Below are 13051 nucleotides of genomic sequence, written 5' to 3'. Positions count from 1 at the left end.
AACTAATATCACACAAGGATCAATTTGTTTGTAATGACTACCTCCTTTAATGAAAGTAGTAGTTATGTACCCTAGCATTGAGTACAATTCTTCTGAGGCTTTATTTATTTAACTGTCTTCACTGTCTTTAGTTTATGCAGATGATACTTGTTGCTAGTTAGCTACAGATGCTTGCTCTCAAGTTCAACAGACTTTGACAGAGCATTGCTGCGCTTGAAACCAAATCCTCCAGGGGTGATTGGATATGGAAGTAAGTCCAATATGATCAAATGACACCACTTTACCACTCTTGGTGGAAAGCTTAACCAAAAAGAAAAAACAGTTATCTGGGATTTGCTATGCTAAAATCTAACCTGCCCTACCATCCAGGCAGAGAGCCACATTAACCTCTTATTTTAGTGTGTTATTGCTTTCATACCTGAGGATGATTAGTTGGTAAAGATGTACAAAAGCACAAGCTTTAATAACACTACTGCAAGTAAACTGCTTTCCCAAGAATCCGATATAAAATAAATAATCCCACATATTTGTACACGCCCAACTGAAAACCAAGATACTGTATCTATTATTGTTGCTACATTGTGAAGCAACAATAATAAGTCCTGAAGCAAAACTGTAATGCTATTTTCAACACACCTAGCTCCATGGAAACATATTTATCAGTGGTCTACCACCTTTTTTTTCCTTTTTTTTGTCAGTTTATTGAACATGTCAGAAACAAAAGCATACTTTTTTTTTTCTCACTCAAATTAATAATTATAACAAAGTACAAAAAACAAAAAATAACAAAAAAAAACAAAAAAACAATAATAATTCTCAGATAGTCTCTGTCATGTTCAACCTGGGCAAGAAGAAGCTTAAAAAAATCTTTTCTGGTCCCCTCTAGCATATATTTTTCTTATAAATTAACATTAGGTCATCGTCATCAGCGACATGTTTGTCTTGTTAATTTGTTTGCTTTTTGTTTTTTTATAAAACTTTTACAATTACAAGAAATAACAACAAATGGGATTTTACAGGTCCTGTTCATAACCATTAATGATTTGACTCCTAAATAATACTTTCAGTTTAGATAGACTTGTAAAATATTTCAGTGCATCATTACAGTTATTCCACAGACTAACACCTTTTGATGAGATGCAATGAAGTTTGGCATTTGTTCGTACGGGTGGTTTTTTGAAAATGCAGTTTCCTCTCAACATGTGCATGCTTTCTCTCCGTGTGAAAAGTCCCTGGATATTATGAGGTAATTGTTGATGTGCGGCTTTGAACATAATTTGAATAGTTTTATAGTCAACCAGGTCTTGTAGTTTTAGTGTTTTTAGTTTGATGAACAATTTATTTGTAGGTTCTCTGTACATAGTTTTATGTATAACTCGTATGGCTCTTTTTTGCAGGATGAAGATAGGATGTGTATTTGTTTTATATGTGTTCCCCCAAACTTCCACACAATACATCATGTATGGAAGTATGAAGAAGCAGTACAGCATAAACAAAGAAGCTTGATTAATTAGGTATTTGGCTTTATTCAGAATTGCTATTGATTTGGATATTTTGGCTTTGATATAGCTTATATGTGGTTTCCAACTTAATTTATTGTCTATGATTACTCCAAGGAATTTTATTTCCGATACTCTTTCTAATTGGCCGCCATTTATAGTGAGTTTCTTCTCTGTATTGGTCGATCGATTCTCAAATATTATGAGTTTGGTTTTGCTTGCGTTCAATGTTAATTTATTTTGGTCAAACCAGATCTTCATCCTGCTCAGTTCCTTCTCCATTGTGACCAATAGCTGTTCTAAATCGTCCCCACAGCAGAGTAGACGTCTGCAAAAAGAATGGTTTTAGTAATTTTTGATACTTCAAAATACACATATATTGTTAATATACAGAATATCAAGGGGAGTTGAAAAATGAAGTACTGTTAGCTCTGAAAACCTGGCTTTAAATTGGATTAGCCCTCCATTCAGTGCACGTATTGACAATTAAAACCACAGGCATCTTATTAAGGTGGTTGACTTTGTCTTACAAAGTCAGGGAAACAAATATTCACCTCTAAGCTATTTTACCTCGCCCATTTGCTTTCACTGCAAAGCATAATAAACAAAACTAGAGAATGCAATTCTTGACGAAATTGCTAGTGGGCAATGCTTTATGCTGAAAAGCTGACGCTAAACTGCTATGATGAAATGTAATGTGTAAGAAGAAAGCGAAGAATTTAGATTGAAATGATACATAAACATTTGAATGTGTGATGAAAGAAGAAAATAAAGTATAAAGGCTTGGAAAAGCAGCAGAATATTTGAACTGCAAACTTTTGAACTAACTTGATGGTGAATGATCTTTCGCCATGCCAACGGCATTTGATGACATCCCATAATATATATGCTTAGATGCCAAACCTGTGAAGTTTTGGGCCATTCGGAGCATTTTCACTAAAGTTATGAGAAAACCGTGTTTCATGGCGAGCATTGTGTTGCCATGGTAACGGCATTTGAAGAAATCTCAAAACTGTCCCGTAGATGTCTTCACGGCTGTACTGTTAGCACACATGTGAAGTTTGAGCACTTTTTGAAGATTTTCATAGGAGTTATAGCGACATCGTCTTTTATGGCGAGGGATGCATTTCCATGGAAATGGCATATGATGAAACCCCATAATTGACGTAGAGCTGTTGAGGGCTGGACCGTTAACCATTATCTGAAGTGTGGTGCTGTTTTGACCCTTTTCATAGACGTTACGACAACATCGTGTTTTATGGCGAGGGATGCATTTCCATGGACACGACATATGGTGAGATGTCAAATTTGACGTAGAGCTGTTGAGGCATGGAGAGGTGATAAACAGGTGAAGATTGTGGGACGACCGGACTGTGTCCATTGGAGCTACAGTAACATCGTGTTTTATGGCAACAGCCTATCGTGAGATCTCAGATTTGGCGTAAAGCTGTTGAGGCATGGACCGGTGATATACAAGTGAAGTTTGGGGGACAATCGGACCGTTTCCATTGGAGTTACAGCGACATCGTGTTTTATGGCGAGGGATGCGTTTTCCATGGAAACGGCATATGATGACACCCCATAATTGACGTAGAGCTGTTGAGGGCAAGACCATTAACCATTATCTGAAGTCTTCTGCTCTGAGCATGTCAGTTGGAGTTATGACATCATCGTGTTCCATGACACAGGTGTTTATTTTTTGAGCTAACGACGTGTCCAGAGATCAAAGGTTTCCATGGTGATCAAATAAATGTGGCAAAGGCTCAAATTTGTTGAACAACACATTTGTAACAGGTTTGTTAACTGACCAAAAAATATGAACGGTTGGAAGATTGAAAATGGGATTATTATTAGGATTTTTTGTAGGTCATTGAAAAGTAGAATCATTTAGAAAGATGTGAACATTGAAGTTTCTTTTCTAAAACCAGCGATGCACTACAGCATGGGTCGGCAACAGGCGGCCCGCGGGCCATTGTTGGCCCGCCAGCAATACTATTTGGCCCGTAATTTTGAGAATCAAAAATAAAATATTATTTAGAGTTTTTATTTTACAACATAAAAAACATACATTTCCGTTAGCCGGTAATTACCGGTTTTTATCTGGTAAAATTAATTCAAAATCGGTCAATTCAAAACCTGCTGGTCAAAATGTCTGGTAATAATTAGGGATGCTCCGATCGATCGGCCGCCAGTCATTATCGGCTGATATTCACTCTTAATAGTTTGATCGGTGCTCTCTATAAAGGCCGATCAGGAGAGCTGGATCTGATCGATATGGACAGAAACGCGAGTGAAGTGTAACCCTGAGAGAGAGATCAGATCAGCTGCTGCATAATCACCTGAAGCCCCGCCCACTGTTTAGCCGCTGCATGAGAAACTGACGGGCTGTCAGGAGAGAGGGATAGGGGAAAAGAGAGGATCCGTTTCTCCCATGTTATTATCCAAAGTTAATGTAAACTTTTGAATAATGTACTTCATCTACTACAAGTAGTTTGTTTGAATGTAGTAATTATGTTGTTTGTTGTTTGTGGAATCATTTATTGAAAAATGATTATAAACTGAAGCAATATAAAAATGACTCCCTAACTGAGTTTTAAACATCAGCATATCCGGTCATAGTCCGGTGATTACGTGCTAACGGAAACTTTGCTACACCATTCTTATTATTATTATTGAAACATGACCGGTAAGTTTCAAATTTGTACGGTAAAATAAATTCTGTCCCGACATATCCGCTTACATTCATAATGTCAGCGGAGGGAGGGGAAGCGGCGCTGTGGAAGAGCAGAGTGGCGAGGGAGAGCTGTCATCTTCCCTTTACAAACATGTATTTATCGTGTGATTTTGGAAATAAAAGTTTCATATTCTGAAAGCCAAGACTTTATTTATTTAAAATCAAACAAAACACCCGAACCCCAAAAGATTTGTTTACGCAAATCCACGTTTATTTTGAAATGAGCTGTTGCGACTTTCGACTGATTTCGATAGAGCGGGTCGTATAGAAAATGTGTGGTTGTGGGGAACCAGGTCAATTAAAGTACTTATTTAACTATTAAATACATTGAGTTTGAGTAAAATACTTGGTTACTGATTCATTTAGGTTATAATATATTAAATTGCAAAGCAAAACATGCTGTAATTGATTTATTTTGTTCTTTTTTAAAGGTTTTCAACCTGAAAAAATCCTAATGTGTCCTTGAAAAGTTGAAATAAAGAAAAGGAAAAAGGATTCCAGTTGTCCATGCGTCCTCTGTTGCCCCTCAAGCCTCTCAAATGTGGGCAAACACTCAAATAAATGCCAAAAACCCAGAGAACTTTATCAGAATAAAAGTATGTAAATAACATTGCTACCTAGTTAATAAATATAGGTTACTTACGTAACCCAGTCCTCAGAGTAACATGAAGTGAGATGTCTCACTATGGGATGCGCCTCAGCGGAGCATACAGAAGCATCAATCTCATTACGCCAATCCTGATTGGCTGGTAATCTTGACGTCAGCGTCAGGGGAAATCACCCCCTATAAGTAGCTTGCGCCACAACGCATGCGTCATTCAAAAATAAGCACCTCTTCTCGCTTCACCATAGCAAGGAGGGCCGTCTGGTGAGACATCTCACTTCATGTTACTCTGAATGATGGGGTTACGCAAGTAACCTATAGTTCTCATTCATAACACTCCGTTCGATGTCTCACTATGGGATAGTGTAGCTCCCGTATTGCCAGACGAGCTTATCTCGAAAATCACCGATCAACCGGAATTTAACAGGTAGAGTCCTGACTCAACAAGGTGCCCAGCACTGCTCGGGCCACGCTTGGAGCGGAGACGTCTAGCCTGTAAAAGCGGACAAAAGTGAGCGGCGAGGACCAGCTCGCCGCTGCACAGATGTCTTGGATGGAAACACCCTTGAACAAAGCCCAGGATGTAGCCAGGCCCCGAGTCGAGTGAGCCCGTAGACCCGAAGGTGCTTGCAAATTCTGACTCGTATAGGCCAAAGCAATTGCCTCCACAATCCAGTGTGAGAGCCGTTGCTTAGTAACAGGCTTGCCCTTGTGAGGGTTAGCCCAGGACACGAAGAGTTGGTCATTAAGACGAAGCTCCTTTGATCTGTCCATATATGTGTGTAAAGCCCGGACTGGACACAATAGATCCTGCTGCTGCTCCCCGGAGGAAACCAGCGGCGGAGGAAATGCCTCAATGTCAATTGGGGTACACGAACCAACCACCTTTGGTGTAAAGGCAGGGTTGGGCTTCAACAACACTCTCGTTTGCCCTGGGGCGAACTGAGTGCATGAGGGATGTACAGACAGTGCATGAATATCACTGACCCGCTTGGCGGATGCCAGGGCCAGTAACAGCACTGTCTTGAGTGACAGATGTTTCATGTCAGCTCCTTCCAGGGGTTCAAATGGGGTCATTCTGAGCCTATTCAAAACCACTGCCATGTCCCATAAGGGCACCAGCGACCTGGAGACAGGGAGGAGCCTGCGCGCTCCCTTCATAAAACGGCAAACCAAAGGATGTTGGCTAGCCATCTTACCCTCAAAGCCCACATGGCATGCAGCAATAGCAGCCAGGTACACCTTGATCGTGGAGAAAGCTCTGTGTTTATCGATCAAGTCCTGTAGGAATGATAAAATCACCCCGACAGGACATTGAAAAGAGATGTGTCCTTCTTGAAGGCACCACTCCTCAAACACCCTCCACTTACAGTCGTAAAGAGACCTGGTGGAGGAAGCTCTCGCACTCTGAATAGTGTTTATCACCTTCTGAGGGAGTCCCACTGTATTCAGATTGTACCACTCACGGGTCAGGCCCATAGTGCCCCGTGCTCTGGGCGTGGGTGAAGGATCGCCCCCCCGCCTGAGACAATCTGTCTCTGCGTGGTGGGGGCTGCCATGGCTGCCCGCACAACTAACCGTGGCGTGGAGAGGGCCCGCTCTCGGCAGGTGGGATGGGAAAAAAAGGTATTACCACCTTGTCCTTAATCCGGAGAAAAAGGACGGTGTGGGTCTTTTATTCCCGGAGAATACTGACTGGTGTGGCAGTATGCTCCTTTTTTAATCCTTTTCCCCTCCGTGGGGAAGAGAAAATAAAAACTTCCTCGCTACCGTGGTGTCGGTAGAGAGGGAGCGAGCTAGCAACAGGTGTGCTGCTAGCTTGAAAAAATCGGACCTACCTTACTTTCTCGTAGAGAAGGGCGAGGTCGATTTTGAAGTACTAACGGCGTTAGTACTACTATCTTCCTGCGAAGCAGAAGGAGTAGCCGGCTAACGCCCGTCGACCAAAATGGTATTTTGGGTTCAGTCTGTGGACAGTGAAGCTTGCCCGGTTACTGTGAGATGTGCTCTGAAGTGAGAAGAGGTGTTTGAATGACGCATGCGTTGTGGCGCAAGCTACTTATAGGGGGTGATTTCACCTGACGCTGACATCAAGATCACCAGCCAATCAGGATTGGCGTAATGAGATTGATGCTTCTGTATGCTCCGCGATGAGGCGCATCCCATAGTGAGACATCGAACGGAGTGTTATGAATGAGAACTTTACTTTACTCAGTGGAGGCTCGTCCATTGAGGAAAGGGAGGACCATCCTCCCTAACATTTCAGAGAAAAATTAACTTTGAAGAGAACAATAAATACACCTCAATTTAAAAGATAAGTCTGTTAAAATACAGATAATGTTAGGATTATGTTTTAAACAGGACCCAGGCGCAGGCAAGGACTGAAGATGTTTAAATAGTTTATTGCTTCGGAGACTCAGGCAGGTTTGGTGATATGGAGGTCCGGAGTGGAGGTAGGCAGTGAGAGGCTGGACTGATTTACAAGGCAGGCAGGTATGATGCAGGAAGAAACAGGCAGGTTGGCTGGAAGCTCTGGTGGACGATGGCCGAGGGATTGCACTGGAAACACAAGAGAAACTAGTTACAAAAGGTACGGAATTACACGCAGACAGGATAACTCAATGGGCAGCCAGGAGGATGTACTACCACTGATGTAGAAAACAATCTGGCGGTGAGTTGCTGGGAGACTGGAGTAGATAAGCTGTGTCCTGATTAGATGTTGAGGGACAGCTGAGTCGGACGGCCAGGTGAGAGCAATCAGGCTGCTGCCTGCAAGGGAAAACACACCCTCTCCACACACAGGGGAACAAACAGGAACACAGTTTGGACCGTGACAGATAATAGCCTTGGCTTTGGGACTGAAATGGGGCTAGAGAGGACGAGCCTCCCTTTGGGCGGGTCTAGCCAGAGGCTATGGATTGGGCGCCTATATCATCAGTGAACCAATCAGCGGATCTGACTGTGCATCAGAGTGTTGATGGGGAGGGTTATCAGCGGTATCAGAGTTTTTTCTGAACCGGGGAACAGGGGCGCTGCGCCCTCTTACCAAAATCAATTCCTTGAATTAGGCTTTGATTATGTTCTGGCCCGCAATCTTGTGGCTCAGCAAAAAATTGGCCCAAGGCCAAACTTACTTGCCTACCTCTGCACTACAGTGTAGTGCATCGCTGGTTTTAAAAGTGATTTATAAGAGTCATGGCAGGTTTAAAAGACAATATGAAGGCAAAATGAAATCTGTCCTCCACTCTAGCTGTGACATCACGCACTCTAAAATCTGAAGAAGGCCTCTTTACCAAGGTCTGAACAATGTTTAATATCTCTAAAAGTAAGAATCAGATTGATTTAAAAGTTGTGTTACACGAATAGTGTCAGAAAGATGTGTAACATTCTAAAGTTGGAATGAGGTTTCTGAGTGAAAGTATGAAGGAGCAGTTAGCAGTTGAAGTTACATGAAGATTGTTGAAGTCTGAAGAGTTTCTCCATTGACTTCCATGTTAAAATGTGATGAATTCTGGGATGTATCTCTGGAATTATGAAAGTTATGAATGATAAAAGTAATAGACATCGATTTACGACCGAGCTGAACGTTTTGACGTTTGAACGGAGTTTCTGCGATGTTCAATGTGGGAGAAGAAGAGGCGCAAAATAACCCGGCGGAATAATAAAGAATTTTGTGCGGAGCATAACAGATAGTTGGAATGCTGTGTCAACATTCCCACTAAATTATTCAAAACGATTAACTAGCTATCTAACCACAACTATGCAGAGGACACACAGATCTTTGTATTGATATCATGAACTGACTAGAATCCAATAAAAGCACTCAGTGCCTTGGAAAAGTAAATGAGTCAATAAACTTTTCAATAAATAATATCTGAACAGACCAAGGCTGATACCTTTGTTATGGACTCAGAAGTACGTTTCAATGGACAGGGTTGGAATTTCACGGCGGCCATGACGGCCATGGCCGTTGTTGCCCCTTGGTCTGGCCGTTATGCCCCACAAATAATTGTAGGCTACGTCCTACGGCCACCATGGCATTTGTACCCCTCACAGTCTTAAAATCTCGAAGTTGCTTTAAAAGCGTCAGAGCAGTGGTCTGGTTTCTGAACTGCATTATGCTGCGTTCACAACAGACGCGATGCGAATATTCGCATTGCATCAGAGTGACGAAGTCACGCCCATCGCCCCTTATTTCGGAAAAGTGATGTAGGCCTATTGAAGTCAATGGAGAGAGAAAACCTATCTTTCGATCCCGTTTGAATTGTGCCATGAATTACACATATGATGTTTGTCTTAAAAAATCATTTCCATGTCAAAAAAGTCACAGTTTGTCATAAAACTGTTGAAATATAAGACTATGAAAAATACAAGAAAGACTACAAATCCCAGAGTCGCGTAAGTGATGTCATAACTGATGTCTAACTTTATAACTTTATTTATTTTCCTCCACTAAATAAGAGATAGCTAAGATAAGATAACTTTAACAAGATGCCCGTGTGTGTGCTTAGTACCAGGTTGTTATCATACCAGCAATGGGTCTTGCACGTTCATTCGCTTCCCGTCTGATGAAAGGACCAGGAGTGGCTGGATCAAGTTAGCTACCTAGCTAGTAGCAAGCACGTTAGTTAGCATTACAGCCTTAGCATTGTCATTTTTATTAGCCTTAACATTAAGTAACCCAACATGTTAAACAGTAAGAGTAGTAGTCATATTTCGTGAACCCTTTGAAGAGTACTGTCACACCGGTGTGATCATTCTATAATACACCATTTAAGCCCGGGGGAGACATGCTAACGCTAACGCGATCTTTTCTACTTCATGCTATCTGCACAAATGGTTGACATTAAACATTAAAAAGATCAGGCAGCTCAGAGAGAATCGAAGGAAGGCCGGCAGCTTTGCATGACATTCTTCTGGACGTGTTTCATTGTAGTGATAGCGAGGGTAGTAAATCCCTTTTTTGGACAGTAGTGGCGGCCATCTTGGTGACGTGTGTTGTTATGCGAGACCAGAGATGTAGTTCATTGAGCGTTTCACACAAAAAAATGTGTTACTTCACAGTTTTACGACACATTATTTTTTTATCCAAACGGGATCGAAAGATAATCTTTCTCTCTCCATTGACTTCAATACATAATTTTTCCGAAATAAGGTCCCATGGAGGTCCACCGGAAGGGGAGGGACTTCGCCACTCTATCGCTGGAGTTTCACCGTGGCTGTCAGCTGTGTTTACTCCTGTCATTCAAACAGGACGCGCTGGAGAGGGGGCTTATATCCATGTAAATACTGCAACTACAACAAAATTAACATATTTTACCGTGATTTATTTGTAATACATGTTTCAAAATGATGCCAAAGTAACACAATACTGATACCGGTTAGTAAAAACCATGAATTAATGCTTTGACAAGTGTGCAGACAAGACGGCAGAAGAAAACCTTTTCAGATGCGTGTTTTCTGAATGGAGATCGAATCGATCAGGCTAAAGTGTATCTCGAGCCGGTTTCTCAAACTTACCTACTGTAAGGATTTGCAGTACTCCATTCCTTCTGCTTCCCTTTTTGTTTGTTGTCTGTCTGTCTGTGTTTGTCTCCCAGGCTGGGCGTGGCTGACCTACTTCTGGTTCCTGCCAATTCATCTCCGCAGCTGCTTCTCATTCATCCTGATCATCTACTCATCCACACCTGCTTATTAACCCGGTCTCCTCATTCAGTCTTCACCAGTTCGTCGTCAAGATTACACTGGTAAACGTATTGCTTTCTAGCTTAGCCTGACACAACTCTGGAATAAGTTATTGTCTTACCTGTTTGTCTCTCTCTCCAGAACCCATCATCACCTCCTCCGCTAGCCACGTCCAGCCACTTCCTCGTCGGATTCATCCGCTCTCCACGCTACCCGCTCCAGCCTGCTCGCTCCCCTCGCTCTGAAACCCCTGCTCGCCACACTCCTGTCTGGACTAATCATACAATATACCCAAATGTTCTAAGGATCGATTCATTGTTTGACAAGACGAAAAATATTCATATCCATTCACATCCATGGAACAAAATGGAACAAGTCTCTTCTGTTGGCACTGTTCTAAAATGAAGCACCTGGGTCGTACATATTGTGGGATGAGAAGAAACACTGAGGATAGGTGCAATTAGCAGGAATGATATGTTGAAGAATACCAAATGTTCCAGAGGAGAATTTCCTGCTCATTATTAACTCCAGGTGTTGTAGCTGGCACTCTGCATTGGTCGGTACACTGAGTTTTAAGCACTCAGGGTGAATGAGTGTGATGCGACCACGGTGTAGAAATAACTTTTGTCTACGTCCCCGCAAAAGCCAGTGGGTTGAGTGCTTAAGCAAACACATTTTATTTGGACATTTTCCCTACTGCTTAGTTGGAGGTCATTTCATTATATGAAATAGAGGTAAGTCACTCATATTTAAGTCAGGCGGGTGATGGCCATGGTTGGTTAGCAACCATATAACCTGAAAACTATATAGGTACAAGTACAAATTAACAGATGATGTATTTGGGCTTGTTTTGCTGCTCACCTTGATGTTTTTCATAATTTCTTTAAATATTTCAAATTGTTTTGCTTGAACATTTTATTAGAGAAGTCAAATTAACAAGCTACACACAAAACATGTGTAGCAATAACATCATACACTTAAGTGAGGCTCGATAACACGTGATGATAATTCTCCAGGATGGTAAAACATGATTAGAGAGGAAATCATAAAATTGCCTCTTTGAGGAAACAAATTCAGTCATAAAAACAAAGGAATTTGCTAATGGCAGAGGCTAATGTCGAAACGCTATCTCTGTGTCAGTGCAGGGTTACAGTTTAGGGTGATGGGGAGAGTTAATGAATCTGAGAAATGCGCAGATACTTGTTGGTTTATACTGAGATGCCAAAATATCATCTCATCTCACCACTTTGGCTAAACGGAGCCGACTAAACGTCTTTACCTTATCAAGACCCTGAAGAAAGACTGCGCTTAGCAAAACTTGGAATAACCTTTTATGCTGCAAACAATCTCATCATGTATTATTTGTTTAAATATGACTTGGATGGGTTTTGCTCTAGAAGAATAATAGAGAATCAGAAATTAATGGAGCGACCTGATTAATGTTTTTTCCTCTCTTAAAGATCAACATTGTTGTTGAAAGAGTTACTATTCGGGAAGATTTCAAAAACTCAAGAGGGTTTCTCGCCCACACTCCTGCTCTGCGTTTTGGCACCTTGTGTTACGCGCTCCTGGTTTCCCCATTTTCTCCTGCTCACTCTATGATGGTCTTATGTTGATTTATCTAAGTGTTAAGCACTCAATGTTTATGCCTTGTACCCTGGATGACACCATCTGCAGCTAATCTGTATTTCCGTTGTTGTCTGCACACAGAGGCTCAGAAAAAGAGTCAAGTAAGACTTTTAAACTCCTGTCAAACTCTTCCTGTGCGGCTCCATCTGGATATTTCACCACTATTTACTAGAAACAACAACAGTTTGCCATCCATGTTCAACCATTAGTGTTAATTTGTATACAGTCAGAAAAAAATGATGGTAAGAGTTAGTGAACACTGGGACATGTGCCGTATCAGTTAAGCCTGAAATATGACTCTGTAATTCGTTGACCACATAAGGAAAAACACAGGTCGACTAATACTAGTATATGAACAGTAACATGAACATGTGTATGGTAAAAAGGAAAATGTTTCACATGCAGTCTGCAGACATGTAACATGTTACTATTGAAAATGAAAACTTCAAATAAATGAGGAACAACTATGTGCTTTGAGTACTGCCAGGAGGTTTTGCACAGCTATTTCTATTGATATATTTTTTCTTTTGATTTATTCATCAAAGTCAACGTTATATGCTGAACGAATCCTATCAGAGTATTATGTATATTATTAATTTTATAATACAAATAATACATGTATTACTAGGAATACATCTTTTATTTGGTCAAAATGCACCTAATTTGAACAAAATAAGAATATTATCATCTGAAATGAAGCGAAAGTAGCACAATTTAGTGATCAATAAGGGACACACAGGCTATCTGACAGGATCAACAGCATTATACCCAAGTTGCCTCTTCTAGTTTCTAGTTGTGCGTGCCAGCTTTACGTAAAATGTCAAAAAGAAAGCAAAAATCAATCCTGTAATCATAAAAACGGCTCAGACATTCTGAGGTGTCCCAGATGTTGACCCTGTT

At 41.2% G+C, this 13051-nt stretch overlaps 1 long non-coding RNA gene across 1 annotated transcript; it reads right to left on the bottom strand.

The window, feature by feature from the left end:
- Nucleotides 1-7219: 7219 nt before the first annotated feature.
- LOC117460149 (uncharacterized) lies at nt 7220-7662 on the bottom strand. The gene is made up of 2 exons (XR_004553609.2): nt 7484-7662; nt 7220-7396 (listed from the first exon to the last, which is right to left on the bottom strand). It is a non-coding gene; the product is annotated as an uncharacterized lncRNA (long non-coding RNA).
- Nucleotides 7663-13051: the final 5389 nt, after the last annotated feature.

The sequence above is a fragment of the Pseudochaenichthys georgianus genome, chromosome 15 (assembly GCF_902827115.2).
Source record: "Pseudochaenichthys georgianus chromosome 15, fPseGeo1.2, whole genome shotgun sequence".
Classification (NCBI taxonomy): Eukaryota; Metazoa; Chordata; class Actinopteri; order Perciformes; family Channichthyidae; genus Pseudochaenichthys; species Pseudochaenichthys georgianus.
The sequence above is the reverse complement of the archived record's forward strand: the minus strand, read 5'-3'. Positions and strand labels throughout refer to the sequence as shown.